Source organism: Abrus precatorius, unplaced genomic scaffold, assembly GCF_003935025.1.
Source record: "Abrus precatorius isolate BTA unplaced genomic scaffold, Abrus_2018 Scaffold7, whole genome shotgun sequence".
NCBI lineage: Eukaryota > Viridiplantae > Streptophyta > Magnoliopsida > Fabales > Fabaceae > Abrus > Abrus precatorius.
Window position 1 is genome coordinate 11,409,151 of NW_020874417.1, and position 7,657 is coordinate 11,416,807.

Below are 7,657 nucleotides of genomic sequence, written 5' to 3' on the forward strand. Positions count from 1 at the left end.
TTTAATATCTAAAAATAAAAATATATTAAATTTTTTATATATAAATAAAATTATTATATAAAATTATTGTAAATAAAACTTAATAATAATGCAATATATATTTTGAATTTAGAAGTTTACTTGTTGATAAAAATAAATAATAAAAAAATATATAGAATTAAGTTTTTTTAAAATAATTAAATTATTTTATATTGCTTGATAACTTAATAGAATTAATATTGATTAACATTATAAATAATTTTATTTAGTAACTAATTAAGTATAATAAAATTATATTTTTTTGAGTCATAAAATTAAAATAATAAATTTATCAATTTTTTATGCATTTGTTTTCAATTTTTAAAATAATTAATATGGTTGGTTTATCATTGTAAATAAGAATCAATAAAAATAAATGTAACTAATTAAAGTAATTTAATGATATAATAATATTTAAATTTTTTTTATTAAAAAATAAATATTAATTTAAATAAAATTTAAAAGTAAATTTAAAATGCTAGACGAAAGAAAACATGTAAATTGAATTAAAGATAAGTAGAAGAAAGTATATTATTATTAGGTTTGTAATTATTTTAAATATAAATATAACATTAATATAAACATATTAAAATAATATACAGTTATTAAAAAAAAATAGATGTGTTCTAACGATTTTGATACAAATTTAGCGTATTTGAGATTTAATGATTGCTTTCAGATATAATTTTTGTGTGATGTCCTTGTGTCTAATATTTGATACATCACCTGGTTTTACAATAAAAAAAAAGTTAATATTTAGTGAACCTAATTTAAATAATTTCTTAAAATAAAAATGTATACTTTTAAGAATATAACATAATAAATAATTATATTAATAAAAAAATATTTGTATTGTATTAATATTTTTATGTATAATACCTATATTTTGATTTATATCATGGGAACTAGTTGTAAGTCTATAAAATGATTGAATTTTACTATTAGGAAGCATGATTCTCTGCATTTCTAATTGAATACACTCAACAAAATTTTCAAAAACATTAGAACTTGTATTTCAATTAAAATTTTTTAAATAATCTTATAGTGAGAATATGAAATTCTAAATAAATAAATATATTTGAAATATTAATAAAAAGAATAATTTTATAATATTTTAAATATTAACCTCTATCTTTCTTGGATCGTAAGTCTTTCGGTAGTTGTGAAGATTTAAACTTCATACTCATAAAATTTTAAAAATACGTAAAAGAAAATGTTTGTCAAATTTTGAAACAAATGTTATATATAGAAATTAAATTTAAAATTTAAACTTAATTCAGAGTTAAAACATTATATTTTCTTTATATATTCATTCATTACAATATAAAATTATTAAATATGCAAATCAAACGGTTATCTAATGATTTAAATATCAAATTATATTCATTTTCATTATTATGATATTTAATAATATTTTATTTATTTCAATTATTATAATTAATTAGTTTTAATTTGAGAGTTTTGAATTTATCATCATTATTATAATATTTTATAAAAAAAATTGCAACAAAATTATTAAGTATAAATATTGTTAATTTTTTAATTTAAAAAAATTAAATTTATCATCATAATTATTATAATATAAAATATAAATAAAATATTGTTTACATTAATAGGTTATATATAATTATGATTAGTCAATTCCTATTAAATTATTTTTAAAAAATTAAAATGATAGAAGTAGAGAAAAAAAAAAGAGTAGTTATAAAATTTTCAATTAAGATTTAGGTAGAAACAGATTCGGATCCTCTCATGTTCTGGCGGGAACATGAGCCTCATGTTCACATTCGCTTAAGCGAATTTGAAAAGGCTTGAGCGAATTTTGAGTGATTTCTCGCTTAAGTGGTACTTTTGGCTTAAACGACGTAATTCTGGGATCCAGGCTTTAAAAGGAGTCCAAGCGAGGTTGGCGAATTCCCGCTTAAGCGACAAAAAATGGCTTAAGCGAATCTTCAATCGCTTGACTCCGCCCAAGCGAAAATCTATAATTTTAAGCGAATTTGGGACAGAGAAGTATGAATTTTATGCTGGTTAATCGCTTAAGCGCTTTTGAAATCGCTTAAGCACAAGTGTTATTCGCTTAAAGCGGATGCAAGCGAATTTTATTAAAATGAAGCGAATCTGGGACAGAGAGCCAGTATGCATAGGACTCTAATTCGCTTAAGCTAATAAGGATCCGCTTAAGCGAATGGCTCATTGGCTTAAGCCTACTTTTGTGATGTTGCAGCAAATTGAAAACGGCTTAAGCGAAAATAAGGGCTTAAGCGAATTATGCAGAAAAAGCGAAAATTATGCAGAAACTGACAGCATGTTCTCAAAAGGTAAAAGTTTGCAAATTTTGTTGTTAAAGTCAATTCCACTGATCTAGAAATAGTTAAATGTGGCAGCAAAACATGAATAAAGATTCCATTCCATTCCATTCCATTAATGGTACACAAATGCTCACAATAAAATTTACCCAAAAAGAAGTCACTAGTACGTAGACAAGTTATGAACAAAAGAAGTAGAGGATTCCATTCCATTCCATATCATCCAGAAATATACAGAAAATGTACAGACAAGTCATAACATGGATAAATACTTAAGTCCATTGTATTTACGAAAGGATTGGAGTTGAAAGCAAAAACATACAGAAAATGAAATCCATGACAACATATGAAATATTTCAAAATAAATACATCCATAAATGATTTTATAATTGTGGATTGATCATGTCTGTCACGTAGTCGTGCTCATTGAAGTCTTCATTATGTTGTTCATCATCGTCTCCCATTTGTTCATGTGTTTGGTCCTCAACCACTGGTTCATTGAGCTGAATATCTTCCTTAGCTTCCTCCTCTGGTTGGGCTATATCATCCTCTGCAAATTGGGGGTCAGTTGGAAAAGTTAGACTGTCTCTAGGCCAAGATACAATAGTTGCAAAAGATTCAGGTGTAGGCCAAGGGAAAGCAGAAGTCTCTCCATGATGTTGGTGTAATGTAAACCTGAGAATTGACAAAATGAGGGTTATGTTAAAAAGTTAAACATTTTCAATTAGCATATAAAAAAAATTATTTAAATAAATTTAACCTGTAGAAGGCCTCATTCAATTGCATGTAAGCTTGGTTGTTTGCTGCGTTTTGTTGCTCTATATGAGTCAAATGGCGTATGACAGCAAAATCTGTATGTGGCATGTGAGGCATGGATGGTGCAGTTGGTGGTGGTGCTGCAGATGGGCTCGGCTGAGATGAAGGTGGAATAGGATGCTCTAATGGATTAGTGCAATAATTTCTGATGAAGTGAAAATTTATAGGTTTCTTCAATTTAACTATTTGGTTGGAGCAGTAGGGAATGGTAAGGCCTTGTGAAGCAAACAGAGCAGTGATCAAAGCAGGGAATCCCAAAGGCTTCGTAGCTGCTGCAGTAGTGGAGGTGTTGGACATGACAAACTGGTGTATTTCATCCAAAATTATTGCTGCTATGTCCACAGTTAACTTCTCCATGAAGCTATAAATCAAATATGCTTGAGGCATGCGAACATCTGAGGTGTGTGTGGTAGGGGCTATGCTGGCAAAGAGAAACGATGTCCATATTTGTGCCAAAGTGTTTAAACTTTGCCTCTTGAACCTCATTGCCTTTCCAGCAGCATTTGTCTCATAGGATTTCCCAGGGATGCATAAGACATTAGCTACTTCCTGGTCTGCAAAACCTAAAAATCTCTTTCTACGTTGTTGATATTGGCACACCTCTCCTTCGGGTAAGATCATAGGATTACCCAAAAGTGCAAAAATAGCCTCCCTATCATAAGCAATTGTTTGCCTCCGAACCCAAGACTTCCTCTCTCCCTTGTCTGGTATCAACGACCACGCATTTGCGTAAAATTCTTTTATAATGACTTTATGTATTTGGTTGGGGAGATTTGCCAAGTATTGCCATTTCCTTTTGACAATTTCCTGCATAAATTCGTCGTACTCTCCTTCATCTAATACTACTTTCCTCTCAGGTAATAATTCCCTTTGCTCCAATTGAATGTATCTTTCAGCCTTTGCCTTAGTTCTGAACCTAAATCTATCCCATGATAGGACTGGTGTATGTGTTTGTAGTGGTTCTACGTCATCCATAGCTTGTTCATTTTGTTGTGAACCTTGCCCAACTTCAGGTCTTTGCCTCTTTCTTTGAGGAATTGAGTTCTTAGGTGCCATGCTGAAATGAACAAAATGAAATGATAATACTATATAAAATAATGAATTTTAGAATAAAAAAATTTGGATGGAATGCGAAATGCAGTACTTCCTTCATTATTTCAGTTTAGTGGCACAAATCGCTTACGCATCCATACGCGGCTTAAGCGATTTTACCAGCACAATGAACCAACATGGACACAAAATAACATTGTGGAATAACCAATCAAAACATTTATGTTTTTATCACGTTATAAAACAGAAAATGCATGTATCAGAGTACTTTCCATGTATCACAATGAAAATAAGTGAATCTTCGTTAATGGAAACTTTAACCTTAAGAACAAATTGCATGCATCCAGTATAAAAAGTGAGGAAGTATCTGACTTTGAAGGTAGAATGAAGGATAGGAGGGTTTAGGGTGGGAGAAGAAAGGAGAAATTTTAAATGAAGGTATGAGTGCAATCAGAAGGAGAATGAAGAAAAAGATGCAGTTTGAACTTTTAAAAGTGTAACCGTCGCCATTTTCACTTAAGCTATTAAATTTTGCTTAAGTGAATTTTCACTTAAGCCAAACATGCTTCATTAAAACTTCGCTTAAGTGAATAAACCTTAAGTGAAAATTAGCTTAAGCGAATAAAATTTGCTTAAGCGAATGAGCCTTATTAAGTTGGCACCAAAGGTCAGTGCAGTGACGTAGTGAGGAAGAAATAAAGATTATCCAACCCTATCTTCTGTGAAAACTCACCTAATTTCTCTTATGTCAAGGAATGGTAAAAAGAATGGATTTTTCTGAATGTACAACTGTTAGATAATCACCACAATGCTGAATCATGCTCCGAAGGTGAAACTAATCACGTTCCTTCCAACCAACATAAAAAATAATCTTGGGTCAACCTGACAACATTAACATCTAGTAAAGGTAAATATTTAGCACACATATTTCACTTCATTTGTCATCTTCTTTATAAGGAAAAAATGGTTATGATGTTTCTTCTTAAATTTTTGGGCTAAAAAGGAAATGGAATGCGAATATGTTGCATGGAAGCCGCGTGTTGGGTTACAATTTAACACTCTTGAAGAAGCATGGAAGGATAACAGGATTTGGTGTGAGGAAACAATATTATAACAGGCGAAAGGTTGATGGTGTAATTTCATCTTGTCGGTACGTTTGTTGTAAAAAGGGACATCGAAAGGATGATAAAAGAAATCTAACAGTTACAAAGCACAGGGCAAAAACTAGAACTGATTGTCTTGCAAGAATAACATTATTTTTGGGATGCAACAACAAATATGTTGTACATGAGTTTGTAGAAGAGCATAATCATCCATTACAACTTCCAGAAACAACTCACATGCTTGCTTCACATCGTAAGATAACTGAAGTCCAAGCTCATCAAATTGATTTGGCCGAGTCCTCAGGATTGCGACAGAAATCATTATTTCAGCTAATGAGCTCACTTGCAGGACATCAAGCTAATGTTGGCTATACTCCTCTTGATGCAAAAAATTATTTGATGGCTAAGAGACAACGGGGAATGTTATATGGAGAAGTCGGTTGCTTAACGGAATACTTTCAACGACAGTTAATCGAGAACCCATCATTTTTTCATGCATACCAAATGGGTGCTGAGGAACAAATCACAAATGTTTTTTGGGCAGATGCAAAGATGGTCATTGATTACGGGTGTTTTGGTGAAGTCATATCATTAGACACTACGTATTGCACCAACCGAGCTAATAGACCTTTAGCCTTGTTTTCAGGTTTTAATCATTATCGAGGTGTTGTTATTTTTGGGGCAGTCTTGTTGTATGATGAGATGGCTGAATCATTTAAGTGGTTGTTTGAGACCTTCTTGGAAGCACACAATAAAAAACAACCTCAAACAATTTTTACAGACCAAGATCAAGCAATGGCCAAGGCAATTGTTCAAGTAATGTCTCACACACATCATGCTTTATGCACATGGCATTTAATGCAAAATGGCATAAAACACCTTGGTAATTTGATGAAAGGAGAAAGTCATTTTCTAAGAGATTTGAAAAAATGCATGTATGACTATGATTCTTCAATTGAGTTTAAGGAGGCTTGGAGAAGGTTCATAACAGAATACAATGTTAAACAAAATTCTTGGATTACTTCACTTTATTCCATAAAGGAGAAATGGGCATCATGTTATCTTAAGGATGTGTTCACCCTTGGAATGCGAAGTACTCAATTAAGTGAAAGTTTAAACTCTGATTTTAAGGCATGTATGAAACCTGGTGTTGACATAAAACAATTCTTTGCTCACTTTGAATGAGTTGTTGAAGACAAGCGTTACAATGAGTTGAAGCATGAGTATGACTCCCGCCATAAGCTAGCTATGTTGCAGTATGAGGTGTCACCAATCTTAATACAAATGGCCAAGGTTTACACACATACAATATTTAACTTATTCCAACAACAATTTGCTCAATTCTTAGCTTGTAACATATCCCAAAGGTTTGAAACTCCTCATCTAATTAAATATGTGATTACTAAAGTCCATCAACAAAGATCATGGGCGGTTACGTTTGAACCTTCCTCAAGCACTATATATTGCTCTTGTAAGAAGTTTGAAACATTTGGCATACTTTGCTGTCATGCATTGAAAGTGTTTGAAGCCAATGATGTGAAGATTATCCCTGATAAATACATACTTAAGAGATGGACAACACAGGGTCGTAGTGAGATTATTCACAATGTCAAAGGAACAGAGGTAGAAGGAGATCCTAAACTTAGTACCACACACCGATACCGTAATCTAGCATGTAAAATGATTAGGTTGGCCTCCGACGTTTCTAGTTCAGAAGAATATTATCAGCTAGTTAATGACAGTATTAACAACTTAATCAGCAAAATCACAAAACTTCGATTGCAAACAAACAGTCTAATGGATAAAGATAAAGATGATGCAGAATTTGTGGCCAATAATGATGGTACACAACCTAAGAGATTCAAGCGACGACCAAGCAGTAAGAGGAAAGGGAGTAAACGTTTCAAAAGTTGGGTTGAGCTACAAGCAAAGAGAAAGAAGAGTAGAACTCCAATATTAGATCAATCAACATCTCAGGTTCTTTTATATAATGATTTTGAATACTAGTAAAACATACTTTTAATTAGTTTTTGAATGCAATATGAGATTGAACACTCTTGTGAGAGTTTTTAAGTGATCCAATTTTTGTTGATTTTATCAACAGACCAAGACTTTTGTAACGATCGTTTCTTTAACTTATTAATCTTGTGATCATGGGGCCATCCTCCATCTCTATTCTATATTTATTATTTTTTTTTCTTGTCTCAAATCCTATTTTTACCCTAATAATTCTATTCTTTTTATTGTTTGAATCCAATTTAAATCATTTAATTTGACAATAAAAATCTTGATTATCATCACTTGGTATCATGAGTTTCGATTAGGAATTTGATGATATCCTTTTTCTGCAACAGAAGAAAA

General features: G+C 31.3%; 1 pseudogene; it reads left to right on the forward strand.

Annotated features, from left to right (window-relative positions):
• Positions 1–5,199: 5,199 nt before the first annotated feature.
• Positions 5,200–7,303, forward strand: LOC113871475 (annotated as a pseudogene).
• The last annotated feature ends 354 nt before the right edge of the window (positions 7,304–7,657 follow it).